The sequence below is a fragment of the Camponotus floridanus genome, unplaced genomic scaffold (assembly GCF_003227725.1).
Source record: "Camponotus floridanus strain SB8 unplaced genomic scaffold, Cflo_v7.5 scaffold53, whole genome shotgun sequence".
Lineage (NCBI taxonomy): Eukaryota > Metazoa > Arthropoda > Insecta > Hymenoptera > Formicidae > Camponotus > Camponotus floridanus.
In genome coordinates, this window is record NW_020229692.1 from 349,537 (window position 1) to 363,764 (window position 14,228).

Here is a 14,228-nt window from a genome sequence, read left to right on the forward strand (position 1 = left end):
TTTTCCCCGTTTCGGCATTAATTATATTTCGACTTTGACTACTTTAAGTCTGACGATAACAGCGGTTTTATCTCGTTCTATTTAAACTTGCTCCCTTATAATGGATTCAGCGAAGTATTATATTTCTCTGTTGTCTGATCAAATCAAGTCTTTTCTACCGACGCCTGAACATCTTAATTCAGACAACTTCGCTGATTAAATACGAAGATTTCATTCCTTTTTTGAGAAAGACTTTTATCGTTATTTATTTTCAACTGCTTTTATTTATTAATCTTGATTTTTATTTTTATATTTATTTTTTTAAAAAGAAATTTATTATCTCATAATTAGTCATCGACGCTTTTGCACAATTAATAATTTTTTTGCTATCCAATAACGCTAATAGAATATACAAATCTCATAGTATGATATTGCATATGAATAAATATTCATAGATAGAACGATAAAATTTAACCAATGGTATTAATATAAACGATCTCTTTGCGGTTTACACACGCACACACACACACGCACGCACGCACACACACGCACGCACGCACACACACACACACGCACGCACGCGCGCGCGCGCGCGCGCGCACACACACACACAAATATATATATATATATATATATATATATATATATATAAACCGCAAAGAGGTCATTTATACTAATATCATTAGTTAAATATATATATATATATATATATATATATATATATATATATATACACACGAAAATGTTACACATCAAATGAACTAATAAATTTTAGGAACATTTTAGATGTTAATTTCGGAGTCAGGTATCACTGGTATCATAAATATTGACATAGTTAATTGTAGATCAAATAATACTGATTCGGTGGTATATAAACTTACTGATGATGTGATATGAAGATGCTAAGCTCTCAGGTTTATCACTTTAGGGGTGAGATTATAACCGGCGGCGCCATCATAACGCGAGTATTTTTTATCGTTTATTCGTAAATGAATATGGCGCTAAAATCGACGATATAATAAGCTTGCTCCAGATTAATGTGATACCGTCATAAATAACAATAGATTCGGGAATAAAGCAATAAATTACCAATAAATTAATTATAATATTCATTTTTTATTTGTCATGAGGAATCTAAATGTTAGATTAACAGAGATATTTGTGCAAATATTTATAATCATGCAATCATGCAAAAAATATTTCTTAAAAAAAAATGCAACATAATTCTACATGTGTGAACACATGTTTGATATGAATTTTGGCGCCCGGCTTTATAAAAAGTAAAAATTAATATAATTAATATAATGTGTAATTCGGTTGTAAGTCGATTTGTAATTCAGTTCTCAATTACTTGTTTATATTGCACTTTATTTCGTTTGTCTTAAAGAGCAAAAAAAATACAAATTGATTAAAACATAGGGCTAAATTTCAAAATATTTTAATGCCATTAATACCATTCGATACAGAATCGTTTGTACCCGTTTGTATTTTTTTTATTTTGTTTGTATTTTAAAAAGTTCAGAAATATGATATTTTTTAACTTTTGGACTTAATGCTAACAGTGAAACCGCTATTTTTACGGTTTTTACCACAAAACCGCCTGTCTGGTGATCTAATGCAACAAAGAGAGCACCGTCGCGTCGTGTAGAATACAGATATGTATATATTTATTTATTTATTTATTTATTTATTCATTTGTATTCTGCGCGACGGTGCTCTCTTTGTTACTACGTTAGATAGACAGTTTTGCAATACTATAAAAAATAGCGAATTTATCGTTTTGACATTAAATCTAAAAATTAAAAAATATCATTTTTTTCGCATTTTTTAAAATACAAACGAGAAAAGATACGAATGAATACAAACGATTTTTTATTGAACTCCATTACCCGTTTTGCGATATCTTAAAAAATAACAGATCTAAAAGTTAGAAAATATTTTCTTTAAGGTAAAAACGAAAAGAGGCATAAAAACGATTCTCTATCGAGAATGGCATTAATGAAATTAAAATATCTTAAAATTGAACGCTGGCCATTTTTTAATCAATTTGTATTTTTTGCTTTTTGAGGTACAAACGAAATAAAGTATAGTACAAATAGGTGCAATTGAGGTACAAACGGATTATATTATTAATTTTTACTTTTTAAAGTCAGGCACAAGTTTACATGGATTGTTTATACAATGTTAATTGAAGATGCGCAACGTAGATTAAAAAGTTTTTATCTGTTATTTATATTTGTCATTAATTTCTATTTTCATGTTGAAAAATTATATCGTTATTGTTAGTAGTTAGCATACATTTATTTTCATGAACTGTATAATATGTACGAGAATATATATTCTCTCTCTCCGTCAACTTTTATTTTTTACGAACATTTGTGTGCGTATTTTATATTTGTGTTTATATTATCTCAAAAAATTTATTTTTATATTTCTCGAAATATCCAAAGTATATCCAAGTGTATGCTAATGCAACATATAAATTGTATATATATATATTTTATTTATACATACATACATATATATATATATATATATTTTTTACATATATTTTTCAAATGATTTTGAATAGAAAAGTATTTTCGTGCGCGAAATTCTCTCTCTCTCATGAAGATGCGATATATGCATTTGGTATGAGAATATTTGCAGTTTTTCGTTACAGCGAAACAATAATTCATTATTGTTGCGCGTACATTATTATTCTTTGCCTATCCTACAAAAATGCATGCGAAATTTTTGCGATGTTGGTATTTATGATAAATACCTCACTATCCAGATTGGCGGTAATCGGCAGATTTCAACGGAATGTTTATGATCAATCCTGAAATTTAGACTCTAAATAGTCGCATTAGAAGTAGCTCGTAACTAATGAGCCACCATGACGATTTGTCGCTGGATGTTAATACGCACTTTTATCCAATGAAATTCGACATATTTATTTTAGAATGTTTCGGAAATTAAAAATAACGAAGGGTGTATACATAGAATATTTATTGCTATTCCGATTATTTTGTTGAATAGATTAATTTGACTGCATGTTGAATATTTCTGTAGAATGAAATACTACGCAATTATACTTTTAATGACAAACTATACTTGAGCATCTTTGTTATCAAATATTTAAAACATTTGGACAATTATTCTTATTCATATTTCTTAAAAATTATTAGCATATATTTTTAATCTTTATTTTTTAATTAATTATGTAAATTCTATTAAATTGGAAAAAATACGCATATGTTTTTCGCACTTCTTTTATTTTCACATTTTTTGTCGTGCTAATTACAACAATATTACAATATCGTTGTTGTAATTGGTATGACTAAAAAGTGGGACAATGAAAGAAATGTGGGAACTATATGCTTATTTTTTCCAATTTAATAGAATTTACATAATTAATTAAAAAACTGAAGATTAAAAATATACGCTAATAATATCAGATATATAGGTATACATATATACACATATCTTTGATTTCTTTTTATTCCGTTGCTCCCGTTTGCTAAGTTTGATATCTCACGATTACTCCAATACGTCTTGGAATACGTTTTTTTTCTTTCTCTCTCTCTTTTCTTTCTGTTTTTTTTTTCCTATTAGGCGCTGAATTTTAATCGAAAACTTTCGCAACTTTTTTTGACGTATTTTTTTACCTTGTCAGTCTGTAGCAATTAAATTATTCGATAGCATTATACTACTTATTTTACTCCTTATATAACATGCAATTATCTGCGATATAAATTCATGCGTTGTTTTTATTATAAGATAATAACATATATAAATACATTTCTATATAAATATAAGTTATTAGAATTATATAATTGCGTCTTATATAAAGTGCAAAATAAAAAAAATAAATATAAAAAATTATCTCTTGTAGCTTAATCTATATTCGATGCATATAAATGATATATAAATCGACAAATATAAATTCTCTTTTTTTTTTGAACTTATAGCTGAATTAATTTAATTTAAACTTTTTTTGCATATTTTCCTCTCCTATAAAAATGCAAGTTAGTCGCACATCGTTATATGTTATTTATGCATATTATTTATAAGCGTTACACATATATGTGTACATACATACTTGTACACATGAGAATTGTTTTTATCGCGTTCGTTGTGTGCAGATTATTGTTCCGTTTTATACAGACAAATGGAAACGTCTGTAATACATAGTGCGGTTTGCTATCAAAATGTTCGACCGGTTTCATTGTTAGCCTGCCAAATAATCCATGCAACTATAATTGATAATTTTGGGCGGGATTGAATACTCGTATATTTTCTAAAAAGAATTGTAACTATTAGCAGTATTAAATATTTTTTTTCATTAATTTATTTGTTCCGAGGAAGACATATCACTACATCTATATTTATAGATAAGATCTCGCTGGTTTATTTTTAAGAGTAGTATTTATTCTAAAATATTTTTATATAATTATAAGCATATTCATGTTAGAATTTTAATTATATAAGTATTATTAAAATATTTTTCAAATAATATTTTCCCTTTGAGAAAAACAATTAGGTATATAATTAAAACTGTCAACAAAATTGTTTGAGAACAATTTTTTGCAATTTCAAAACAATTCTTTGTTAAATATTCTTACGCAATAATATATCTATTGGAGGATAAGTAGTTATAAATATTTTATTCATCAACATAAATGTAATTATGAGTGTTCTCAAAATATTTATAAAATTTTGGAGTTTATGAATAATCTCTCTAAAATATATTTATACGAATATTATTAAAAATCACACACGAATTTCTCAAATAAAAAATATTTTAATTTTACGCGATTGTCTGAGAAGTTTGTAAGGCTGATTACTTAGGATTATACGTCGTCTATTTTCGAGATGTTGAGGAAAGCACGTTAGAATTCCAACTTTCGCGCGTCATCCGTATTTCTCTTTGGTTCCAAGTCGTCAGATAAATTATGCAGTTTTGCATGCAGCTCCCGTTCGTACATCTGTGATATATCTGTGTGTCTTACAGAGTTGATTCTCAGGAATGCAATTAAGCAAGCTACGAAGCTTTGCACATGGTCGGTTTTTGTCAAAATCTTTTACAGTAACTTTTTCCTTATTACACACACACACACACACACACACAAGCGAACTCTTTGTTGTGTCTGTCATATCAAGCATTTTTTCGTGAAAAATAAGACATTCTTTTTAAAAAATGTCTCTGTTTAATTAATTGTACGATTAAATTGTTAGTATTTAATATTAGTATTTTTTATTATTAGTTTTTAATATTAACATTTTTTATTATTAAGATTTACTCGATACATTTGACTTTTCTCGCAAAATTTTCACCAGCAATTTGCTAGAATAACTCGCATGAATAATGGAACGCAAATTTGGACTGTATATTTTCACCTCACATAAATCTGTTAGCGATATGCTTGAAGGATCGTTGAAATGGTTATTAGAATAATGTAATTAGTATTACCAGACAACGTGTATGCATGTGTATGGCACATTCTCACATTGTTAAACGTATCATCGTTCTACATGATAGACCACGATTGGAACAAGCCAACATAATTGGCTATTAATTATTCAATTGTATAAATGAAACCGATGTAAATGTTTGTCGATGTACATTAATATATAAATCGCATATAATATGTGTATAAAGTAAATTATGTTATATATAAAGTAAATTATGTTATCGAATGTTTGGCCGTGTTGTGTTAAAATTATTGAAATGTAAATATATCGTAACGAGATGATTTGAATGCGTGTTAATGCGTTGTTATTTATTTAATGATTTCACGACATGGAGGTTACTTTCATATTACTCCGCGGACAAAATTCAATTTTCGTCAATGTGATAAAGTAAACAAAACGGTCATAGCTGGTAATGCTTGAGAAGAAGTTGATTTCTCAAAGGAATATAAACTACATACATCGCATCGTTTGCAAACACTTGTGGCATCCTGGGAAAACTCAAGATAACAATTGAAATAGCGGGAAACAGAGAGGATTTTTTCATCATACTTTTCCACCTCTCGCAAATTAATCCTCTGCGGATAATAACGGGATTAATTGTTTATCGGTTTCAAATAACAGCCTAAGATAGAGCAATTCCGTCTCGAGCCAATGTTTATCGAGCAGGAGTAGAAGCTCGAGAGGAATTGAGAGATGAAATGAAATGAAAATCCGCGAGGACAAACATGATACGGATTCTCGAAAAAATGAGACTCTGATTAAAGTCGACTCACTCTTTATGGCTCGTTTTCGAGAAATGGTCGTCGCGATTATCTCTCTGGACGCTCGCAAGTTGCGATGCATATTTTCCGCATTCAGGATGGATAAATAAACCGGGGTGCTGTCGCGTAAGTGACGTAATTTACGGGTGGAACACGCTCGCGTTTTCGCGAAGTTAAGAAGCGCACTCGCCAGATTATCCTGCTCGGACCAGGCGAAATGTGCAATTAAGCGCTCCGGGTTGGTTTACGATGGCGCGTCGCGTCGTGTCGTGTCGCGACACTCGCTGTGAACCCCAAAGTTACTTCATATGTAGGTTATTGGCTAATAGATGTCCCCGGCCAAACTTTTTCCATCTATTTTCATTCCCGTTGCTTACGCCAGCACCTCGACGATGCAAGCGAAATTTTCGTGGCCACGTTGCTTTATATACACTACTGCTAGGATCGCCGCTGGTAACTTTGTATTCATCAAGGAATATGTTCCATGTAAAATGACACCACTTTGCGCGTAAACTTTTCTTCTCTACAGATTTAACTTAGAGAGAACAATGTTTGTGATTAATTATTAGTTTTTTTTCGAGATAACTTTCATTTGTCGGACACGCATTTACGTTCCTTGTTGTAAAACTTAATTAAGAAATTTAGTTGAGAGAATTTCTTACATATCTAATACTGTTAGTCGCTCTTGCTGATTCGGTTTTGAAATAAGAAAGTCGAAACTATTTTTTTTAATTATTGAAGATATTGATTTTTCTGCAATAAGATTCGGTTTTATTATTTTTAAATATATGAGTAATCAAACTCATATTTCTTTTAAAATTTGTATTCAATGATAATTTATTGTTATCTCTCTTTTTCTCAGATTGTAAGTTAGCAACATTTAAATTAGCTATTTTATCCATAATATTAATAATTAATGAGATATATTGAGCTCCTGCTCATGCTAATAAGATAAAATTATTAATAAAAATTCAATAAATAAATTGGTTTAAAGGTTAACCATACGATGAGTTTAATTTAGAGTTGATAATAGAAATAAAGTATAAAATAATAATCGATGAAATAAGGGCACTATTGGGCACAATTACTTTCCTTAATTTGTTGGGAATTGAACGTAGAATAGCATAAGCAAATAAAAAGTATCACTCAGGTTGAATATGAATAGGAGTAATTATTGGATTGACAGAATTAAAGTTATCAGAGTCACTAAATATATAAGAGAATATTTTAAATTAATAAATTTTAAATAAATAATAAAATTAAAATTATAAATCCAAAATTGTCTTTTATTGTGAAGTAAGGATGAAAGTATATTTTATATAAGCTTCTATTTAACAGTGTAATAATAGTATTACTCCGCGCAGAGCGGATAATAGTTTGCGGGATCAAAATTACCTTTCTCACAATTGTACTCCGAGATTTTCCACAAGACTACTGCTTTTTTTTTATTCCCTCTGCTGTCGTCGTCGTCGAGCAATGCAATTTTTATAGGATTTTTGCATTTCATAGCGCACCCTTTCATGCCTGCATAAAGGAAGCGCCGGACGCGAGTTTTCTCGACGAGCGTTCTTTCCGGATTTTCCTACTCTTGTCCTGCTCTCCTCGTCTCCTCGGATATTCGCGTCGAACTTTTCGCAGGAATTCTGACAACTTTTGCGCCTAGTTACCTTTCGGCCAAGACGAATGCTACGCGATCGTGTCGAGGATGGAGATGAAGAAACATATTTAAAAGTCTTTGTGGCTCCGCTTGTGCCATTTTCAGCGCGAAACTTTCGCAAGGCGAGGAGATAAAAGGAAAAATACAAATTGGCCGGAGGAGTGGGTGAAACGATTTACTATTCCTCGGTGGGGCCGGCGATTTTTCGATATGCTGAAAAGTCCAGCGGAAAAATCGACCAGTCGAGTTCGATCGCCCGAGAGGGATTTCGTTAAGCTGCCGTAATCTCGGGGCATTTGACCGCCGATGGCGATGTTATGCAAATGTCTGGCGACTGCGAGGAATGCAGAGTGTTACTAAAGCGCTTGAACAAATCTCTGGAATGAACTTTCGGCAGCGAAACGAGGTACACAGTTCATATAGATATATATCCCAGAATAAACGATCGAGTCCTAATTGAAAGATTACATCGAACGATAAACATTTATTGCTAATATATACATGAAAGAGAGAAAGATTGCGAATTTTTATTCACATGAGAATTTTTATTCATTCGAATATCGATTATTTGTAGCGCAAGTAATTTATTCACTTTTTAATGCTTGCATTAAATTGCATTTTTAAAGTATATTTAAAAAAATGCGCGATATAAATATTAAGTAAAATTGAAACGATATATAGAAGTGATGAGAGAAGCTTAGTCTGCAAAAAATTATTACGAATAAATTAATTAAAATTAAGTAATCAATTTTTACAATTGATCTTGTTACATATGCGCGCGTTTGATAGCCCTCGCTTTTAAACGCGGTGTCACAAACAATTTCTGAAAATCACGTATCAAGCGATGATTGGATGTAATGTCGGCGAGTCACGAGATGTATTGTTTCGGCATTGCGCCGACTGTTGGCCACGCAATTTCCATTTGCTCTATTTGCACGCTGGATGATTGCGCAAATATATACGTTTGCGTGCATACACACATAAACGCGTACACAAACACATTCGATACACACGGTACATGTTTCACCAGATAATTCTCTGTACAATCAATATTAATATTGCTATCGAGAGATCGACGGTTTTCCATTGTGTTAAGAAATTCTTTATGTTTTTAATTACTAGATTCACTCGTAAAACGTGCGTTTAAACTTCTGCATTGCTCGCGTAATATTTTTGTAAAATTACAATGCAAATACGGATGACAATCTCGTCTGAAAATGTAAGATCGATCGAATTGTAATTCGAAATTATCTGTCTAATGACGTTATTTTCTGGCTATCATCGATACTGCCCCGAGATTGTTAATTGCCTGCGGGTTCAATCGAAAAGCAGAGTGCTGTTTTTCAAATAAATTAGTAATTTGTGCAAAATAGGTAAATATTCATGAAAATATAGAATATTAAATGCGTGAAAATTAATTAACTATTAAAGAATGCGAAAATTATTATTTTCTGCAATAGAGTTCTAATTGACGAAATAATCGCGTGTCAATAATTAAAGGACATGGAAAAACAATTGTCCTCATTTTAAGATATATTTGCAGTTAAGTTTGTAAATGCAAAAATATACACAAAGAAAATAATACACAAAGAAAATAAATAATTACGCAAATTGTAGAAACAAATTTTTTGTGGGAGGGAGAGGAATATTCTTGTCACTTTTCAGAGTTAAATTAGGAAAAGTGATTTTGAAAAGATTTCTCCAAAATTTATGCCGTTTGAAATAAAGAAATGGAAAAAAATAAGACAAGAAGAAGCCAGAATAAGAAATGATGATCTTCGGTCTGCGCGCATTCTCATAGTTTGCATTTAGACTAGTAACATGACCGATCTTTTGAAGTTCCGACCTTACATGACCTGGCTGGCAACGGCAGAAAACAGCAAGATGAGACATCAACCTTTTGCTCCCTTTTTCATGCTAGATGTTTGCCAATCTCTCAGAATTTGATGGTTGGATCTTGCGGTGATCTGTTGCCACCCTTGTCACTCATTTGAAGACCATTTCTAAAAAATTCTGGAGCGAAAATAAAAAATCACATTGTTTTGACAGTTTGGATAAATGAATAGATTTATTTAAAAGAATTTATTTTCTTTTCGAGACAAATGTTATATATAATCGATATATTCTTGACAGATATTTATTACCTCTTACATATAAGTTTCTTGACACATGCGTATATGTTTCACGGAAAGTGCCATAAAGCTTCCATATGTGTACTTTTATATATATATTTTTTTTATTTGATATTTATAATCGTTTCCGTGAGCCTAAAATACAATTGATGTCAAGTTTTACAAAGAAACAATAAAATAACGTATAAAAAAATAATGTATGTAGCGCATGCTTAAATTTAAAAAATCCTGAAAATTAAAACATTGCAGTTTTTATTTTATAAGCTAAATTAATTGTATTGTCGGTTTTTATAAGCTTAATTAAAAAAGATATATAAAAATAAATAAACACGGGGTTTCTGTTTTCTGGCTTTTTAAATATTTTTTTTCTAGATTTGATACAATTTTTTTATATGTGTATATTTATTCTTCTTGTATTCGTGGTTTTCATTTGCGACAGTTTTGAAAAACATGAATTTTTCATATTTTAATATTATATTATATATTAAATATTAAAAATTACATATTAAAAATTTTGTAATGCATATATATATAACACACATATTTTTAATAAAATTTTTTCAAAATTATATATAACAGCTGATTATTGACATAATATTTTTCCGTGATACTGCAAGCATTATAACAATATATAATATTTGTTATTTCTTATCGACCAGAAAAGAAATGAAATAGAGAAAGAGAAAAGAGGAAGCGTTTACGACGCAATGCGGAATTAATTTCATTTTCTTATCACCTAGCCGTGATCGCTATCTTAACTATCTTGTTTTTCCCTCTCTAGGGTTGATAGTTACAATCCCGTCTATCTCGATGTCGGGTTGTAAAAGTGTATGTCCGGAAATAGTCGTGTCCGACAAGAACTACGAATAATTAATTCGGACGGTCACAACGACGTATTTTTCATGTCATTCACTAGTGTGCAGATGTGTGCGTATGTGTCTGTTATAAGCGTGATACGCGTAATGTATGGATTGGCGATTAATCTGCCCATCGAATCCAGGTCAGAAAGAAATTGTGAATGTCCGATGATTAAGCGTTTGCGTTTACCCACGTTTCGTACTGAAATTTATGAATTCACGAATAATACAAACGCGAATCAAACTGTACCGTTCAAATTTTGGCGAGAAATATTTTTAATATCTAAATCTTAAAATATAAAAATTAAAATTAATTAAATATAAAATTTTATTACAGTTTGTTTCTTAAAATTGGATGTCTTTATTAATTATATTCATGCTGCAATTTTAAGATATCAGAAGGTTTTCTTTTCATTGTCTTATAAAATCACAAATTATTACTATTGTTATATCTTTTTTATACTAAGGAAACATCGATTTGAAATTTATCAGAGAATCTGTTCTGTTCTTAAAGTATATTAAAGTATGATAAAGTAATTTACACGAGTTTTATATTTTTTTATATTTTTTACAGTATTTTGTGCAGGAAGTGTTTTAGAATAGTTTATTTTTACGTTATTTATGAAAATTTGGCTGCATATATGTATATTCAATATATTCAATATATTCAATATATTCAATATATTCAATATATTCAATATATTCAATATATTCAATATATTCAATATATTTATTCATTAAATATATAATTATAGAAATGAAAGTCAGATGATATCTAAGCAATTAATCGTAGCCAATTAATGTTAAAAATACAGTATTGAATTGTAAAAACGTTCAGAAGTGCAAGTGCTTTTTCAAGCCAACGAGATTATCTTTCTACATCAAACCTATATTGATCAGATAATTACATAAGACTCGAAGCTCTCTTGCTTGATAAATACAAATGACATTTTACCTTATAATTAGCTAAAAAATCTTATAACGATCCAATACTTTAATTATTCCCGCGGTATGCTACAGATGGTAACTTTGTGCTTTTATCAAGCGTTATCTCGCGTTTGTCAGCTGATCAGCTTTTTTTACCGACGTTATCGACGGCCAAAGCTTGCGCAATTCTTACAACATGCAGGCAAGAGAGTGCAAGCTCGGAAAACATACTCGTCTCTCAATGAAGGATATAGCAGAATTCTGCATTTCCCTATCGGTAACTTTGCTCTTGAGTTCTAGCTGAAGGGAAACGTCTTCTAAGCCAGACAATTTTATTTATTAATCGACAAATTTTATATTAACACTTTTGCTTTGTATGCATCTTAAGCATCTTGTAATAGTATTTTTCTTTACTATGAATCGATTAATTACGTTGGAAATATGCATTTTTATTTACATCTTGAGTTTTGAACATATAATCTTCGTGTATTTTATTATGCACAAATTCATTGTTAAAATTTGATTTTTTATTCGAACGAAATATTATGTATCTTGCAATTTTCCCGACTGTCGAGATGCAGCTGATAATGTAGATTGTATTGGCCAACGGTTGTCTACAGTCTAGAGCTTTGAGCTTAATCGACAGAGAAGTTTATCGATTCGCTGCCGGTGAAAATGTGGTAACAAATGCGGAAAACTCTCGAATGAAATATAATCGAGTTGCCAAGTAACGGCTTCATGAAATATGTATTGGCGCGGAATAAAGTTTAATAAACGCGCGCAACAAATCTATAGTCATTTGATTAATGCCTTGGATTGAATGCCAAGCGATTTATACGTCGGATTACAATTAAAACAAAACGCACGATTTTATGCAATTTGCATTCTCCCGCCTTTAACGAAAGAGAATACAATGCGCGCGTGCACGGAATTAATCGAGATATGGTGCTAATACTTTTTTAGATTGTAAAATTATGGATTATGGGGAGAAATTTATGGAAACTACGACGACTGGATTTGCATAATGTAATTTTGTTTTCCGGATATACATTACGAGTGCATGCATATAAATCGAATTTTCCTCTACAGATTTGAATATTCGATTTATACTCTTTCTTTGAAATTTGATTATTTAATACAGTTTTATTGAACTTGCACAATTTTACTATTGTACTATTTGTTTATATAATATATTAATTTTTTAGAAGTGTACTTACAAAATTTTTGCGTTTTTAATTAATATAATTTTAATTATTCTTTTATTATATATTGATTGGTATACTTAATGTTACCCTATTAATTTTCATATTAATTTATCGAGAAAAACGTTGCGATATAAAAAGCATCAATGTCCTTCTCTTTGACAGTTCACTTCTTTTATAGTCCATTAGTAGTATTTATGATTTTCTATTTTTTTATCGATTTCCGTGTCGCAGCGCGAAGAATTTTCCCTATACGTCTTTCTCGTAAACTAGGATGCTTCATCGTTTTCCAGTTTTTCTCTCTTCCATCGTGTTCTGTCACGATCGATTTTTTTCTTTTTTCTTTTTTTTCTGATCGAAATAACAGCTGTGAGCGTTATTTCGATAAAAACGAAAAAGAAGAGAAGCGAGACACTTCGCATCGCGATGAGTACATCCGCGCGTGCGACTGGCGAAGATACTTTCTCGTAATAGTAGTAGTAGTGTCGAAGTAGGTAGAAGTTGTTTGGAAAAGTCTCGCCGGTACACAATTTCCAGGCGGATGCGATTCTCTCGCGCGAAATCACCCTGTTTACGCGCGAAACTTCCGATCGGCAACATCACCGGCCAATCCGCGTCTAGATGTTTGCTCCTCCGTGTAACGTTTATCGCTGACTCTGAGCTTGAAACCTGTCAGTGTGTTTTGCCGTGTTGAGGAGGGCCATAACCGGTGCTCGAAACTCGTCGACATAGACACGTCGGCGTTCTTCTCGTAAAGGTTTTTTCGAAGCGACGGATGTGGTTCACTGGAATCAGCTGTTTTTTTTAGCCTTCCTATTTCGTGCGCCAATTTAATATATCTTTGATGTATGGCGTTTTAACTAATATATACGTACGTATTTCGATCACTCGTGCAGAGGATTTAGCGTCTTATAATCTAAAGGAATTAATTTGTATTTAATAACGGAATTAATTTTTATTATCGTTTTATAAGTGAATTTCTAACCTCAGAATATATACATTGATAAATAAAGATTTATATAAATAAGATATCATTTAAAAATATTGCGTATACATTTTTTTAAATAATAATAGAACTAAATCTAAATTTTTTCGGAGAAAAGTGTATAATGATTTGAAAATTTGCCAAATCTGAAAGATTTTTTCTTTCTTGTTTTCTGAGTATTTGAAATTACACCTTGTCTAGAGCTTGCAGAATTATTGCATTTCACTAGACGAGAGATACACTCCCAATATTTCTCTTAAATTCAATTACG